The sequence below is a fragment of the Chrysochloris asiatica genome, unplaced genomic scaffold (genome assembly GCF_000296735.1).
Source record: "Chrysochloris asiatica unplaced genomic scaffold, ChrAsi1.0 scaffold00002, whole genome shotgun sequence".
NCBI lineage: Eukaryota > Metazoa > Chordata > Mammalia > Afrosoricida > Chrysochloridae > Chrysochloris > Chrysochloris asiatica.
This window is the reverse complement of record NW_006408520.1, coordinates 6999691-7004131: the sequence shown is the minus strand read 5'-3', so window position 1 is coordinate 7004131 and position 4441 is coordinate 6999691.

The window sequence follows — 4441 nt, the reverse complement described above, 5'->3', positions numbered from 1 at the left end:
ATGAAAGCAATTTTCCATTAACTGCCAGTGGCCTCATTTGTTACACTCAGCCCTAGAGGGCCTCGAACCTCTGACTAGTCTTACACGGTCTGCAACAGTGAGGCACACTTGTTTTTCACTCCTCAGATGTCTAGAGAGGGGAGGGAACACCCTTCTAACTTTCAGATGAGAAATGCATGGGAGGGCAGTACCTAGCTTCTTACCACTGTGGCACTCTAGCTCCCAGTGAGAAGGAAGGAATGTTTGTCATTGATAAATTTGAGGGAAGGACATTGACATGCTGATCTCTACTCCTTTCCTTTTCCCTTTTGGGTCAGCCTTCCTAAAGATGCTACATTCTAGGGGCAAGATACTTGATTGTTCAATGTCTCTGTGACTGTGTGGGTAAGCCCATTTGACTTGGGGAGGAGTATTCCTAAGTCATACTTTGCAGTTCGTTTTTTATCAGTAATAACGTTGGCATTTTGGTATGAAGCTCTCTGTGTTCTCTTTTTTTTCTCCATTAATTCAGAATTTAGGGAATGAAGAAAATGGTTTACCTGATTGTCCTCCTCTCCCTCTAACTCCTAAATTAATATTTAATTTAATCCCAAGATATACACCAGTGGAATTTTTCATAGAACCAGACAAGACACGCCTAAAATTCATATGGGAGAGTAAATGTTCAAAAATAGTCTAGGTATTTAAAAAAACCGACTATGCACTCTTTGTTAAATAGGTAAGGACGAGTATAATCAAGAAACAATTTGTTTACACCCTTCCCACTGGAGTGGGAATTGTTCTCGATAGTGATGCTTTTGCTGTCTCTGGATGAGTTCTGGAATAGCTTCCTCACTTTTAGAGAGACTAAGAAGACCTCTAGTAACAGTTAGACCTAATATGAGTCTCATTTGATAGTTAATATACCTGGTCCAGTGTAATAATGATTTTTTAAATACCTGAAATTTGTTCAAACTTAAGTCTTTTGTGCGGCTCTGAGCACCCACCTAAAACAGGAAAGGAGGTTGTGACTGGCTTCTACTCTAGATGGCACCCGATGGTCTCTGGCTCCTGGAAATTACACCCATGTGTGGGTTCCTCTCACATGGCACCTATAGAATATAGCAGAAACGATGTGGTGTCAATTTCTACTTTAGATTAGAAAAGGCACTGTGGTTTCTGTCTTTCTCTCACTTTGGGGGAAGCCAGTTGCCATGTCATAAGAAACACTTTGGAAATGCCCCTGTGTTAACTAGAGAAACGGCTGCTTCAGCCACAGGCAATTCTTCAGAACTGTAGCCCCTGCTGACAGGTTCACAGCGACCACATGACAGAATCTGCGCCAGAACTACCCAGCTTTCTGACCCTCTGACACTCTGTGAGGCAGAACATATTTCTGGTTGAAAGTTGCTAAATTTTAAGGTAATTGCTATATTTTAAGGATAACTAATACATTAGACCTCTTTCTTTCATTTTCAGCCTTGTCTTCCTACTCATTAGGCTGCCTCTCTCTATTAGGGAGTCCCTGAGAGGTGCAAACAGCTGACGTGCTCTGTGGCTAACCAAGAGGTTAGAGGTCTGAGTCCACCTGTGGTGCTGCAGGTTAATGTGCTGGACTGCAAGGTCAGTTTGAACCGCAAGGTCAGCAGTTCAAGCTCACCAGCAGCTGCTCGGAACCCTTACAGAGGGTTTGTATGAGTTGGATCTGACTCAATGGCACTTAACAACAACAATAAGAGGCAGCTTGGAAGACAGGCTGTGTGATCTACTTTTGAAAAAGCAGTCATTGAAAACTCAGTGGAGCCCAGTTCTATTCTGATAATCATAGGGTCACATCACGAGTTAGACCAGAGTCAGTGGTACCTGGCAGTGGTGCTTCTTCTAGGAATGAAGCAGAGAGAGAAAGGGTAGGGAAGGATTAGGAAAGGTCTTGAATGAGAATGCTTTGCTCTGGCACTGGCGCTCTCAGTCCTGGGGAACATTGAAAGCTGACTCTAATGGTGGTACTTTTATGAATTTCATATGCAGTTACCTTAACATGGACAATGTCTCTTCTGATTATAGCTACTGCCTTAGCCTTAGGTTTTTTGATCGTTCACTCCATAAAGGTTCTTTTGGGCACCTCATACTTGTCTAAGCATGGGTCTGGCACTATCTCTACATCCCAAACCTCAATGGAATGTATATCAATTTCTTTAAGTTCCCATGTAGAGCCTCTCATCCAGTTTAAGGTAAGAGGAAATACCTTCCGTTTCTCTGCTATGCTCAGATGAGTGAGAATCTCTTAGCACTCCAATTTCTTCTCAGGAAATTCCCTACTATCTAACCAATCTCAACTTTGTATACCCTTGAACTGGCTGAGGGGTAAAGATTCAAACATGGTCTCCAGCCCCCTCTTTTATTAGTTGGAAAGATGGCTTGGAATGTGCAAAGTAAGAAATCAGTAATCCAAGGACTGTGATCCACTAATTGCAATCTGGAATATAAGCGAGAAACCCAAGTCATTTGATTTCATTGAAAGCCTGCCATAAAAATCCAAGCCCTTTAGCTATACTTATAGGAGAGTCTCAGTCTCATTCAGAGGCTGGTTAGTTTAATTTGTACCCAATGCTAATCAAATGTGACATCAGGTTTTCCTGCCCACAGCATATTGTACAGATCATAGGGATGAGGCAGCTATTAGTGGCTGGTACACTGACAGTAATGTCGAAAGTCAACCCAACACCAAGCAGTACTCAATTCATAGTAATGCTATAATAAAAACTGACTGAGTAAATTGAAACCATGAAAAAATACAGCATGTTTAGCAAATAGGGGCCATCTTCATGCATTTTGGTGTTGTGTGCCATCAAATTGATTCCAACTCATAGTGGACCTATAGGACAGGGTAGAACTGCCCCATAGGGTTTCCAAGAGGGAGTCCTGGAGAGGTGCTGTAATGTAGGCATAGGACTGCTAGTATTAAGCCAGCAGTTCAAGCCCGCCAGTCGCTCCTCTGAAACTCTACACAGGGTCTCTATGAGTCAGAACTAACTCGATGGCACTTAACAACAATGACAAACTTTGTGAGAGCAGACTTACAGGTCTTCTCTCTTGAGGATTATCTGGTCTGTTTGAACCATCAACTTTCAGGTTAACAATTGTGCCATCAGAACTCCTTCTTTATTCCTTGTTGTTGTTAGTTGCCACCAAGAGGGTTCTAATAGCGGCCCTGTATAGTGTTTCCGAGGAGCAGCTGGTGAGTTTGAACCAACGAACTTGTGGTTCAAGTTGACCTTGTGGTCCAGTGCTTATTCCTAGAAGGCACTACAGTGGTCCCTGTACTACAGTGAGACTATATGTCATGGATTGAATGGAAACAAATTGAAGGTTTGTGGAAACTCTGCATCAAGCAAGTAAGTCAATTGGCACCATTTTTTCCCCAACAGCATGTACTCACTTTGTGTCTCTGAATTACATTTTGGTAATTCTCACAATATTTCAAATCTTTTCATAATACTATTGCACACTTAGTAGATTATACTATAGTGTACACACAATTTTTCTATGCACTGTTAATGTGCTTGTTGTTAAGTGCCGTCGAGTTGATTCTGGCCTATAGTGACCCTGTATAGTGTTTCCGAGTAGCAGCTGGTGAGTTTGAACCACCGATCTTGTAGTTCTAACTGACTTTGCAGTCTAGCACATTAACCCACAGTGCCACAGCAAAACTCAAAAAAATCTGTGTGACTCGCTTATTTCAAATTTGTTTTACTGCTGTAGTCTGGAACTGAACCCACAATATCTCCAAAATATACCTGTATTTGTGACTATTAAACTGCTATTAATCTCATCATCTGTCGTGTTTCACGATCTCTTATTTTAAAGGCAGGAGGCCTCTCCTTCACCAATGGGTTGAAGTTGGCACCAGGATTTTTAAATGGAGTAACTTCATGGGAATGTCATTAACCGAAGCAGTGATCATAAGAGAAAGAGCAGTTTGAGGAATGAGTCAAGCAAAGTGTTTAGGCCATTCTAGTGGTAATCCCCAAAGTTTGCAGCTCCGGTAAAAAGTAAAGATAGAAGGAAAGAATCTTTTGGTGGCCTGTAGGCAACAATGGGATTGGCTGAGATAATTTAGGCAAAGAAAATAAGGTGAGAAGAAGATTAAGAAGACAGCACTTAGAAATACCATATTGAGGGAAAAGGACGGTGGGGAGACAGTAAATGAGACTGAGGGGAAGCAGACGGAGACACAGTCTATTGGCATCTATTGGAGAAATAAGGAAACCAGGGGAAACCCAAGACAAGGAGGAGTGGGTTATTGCCAGAGACGAAGGAAAAGAGGATGAAGATTTAGGAGTCACTGGACTTGCTAATTAGAGGCCACTGCTGTCTTAATGTGATGTTGTTGTTGTTGTGAAGTGCCATCGAGTCGGTTCCGACCCATAGCGACCCTGTACAGGGTTTCCAAGGGTGTAAA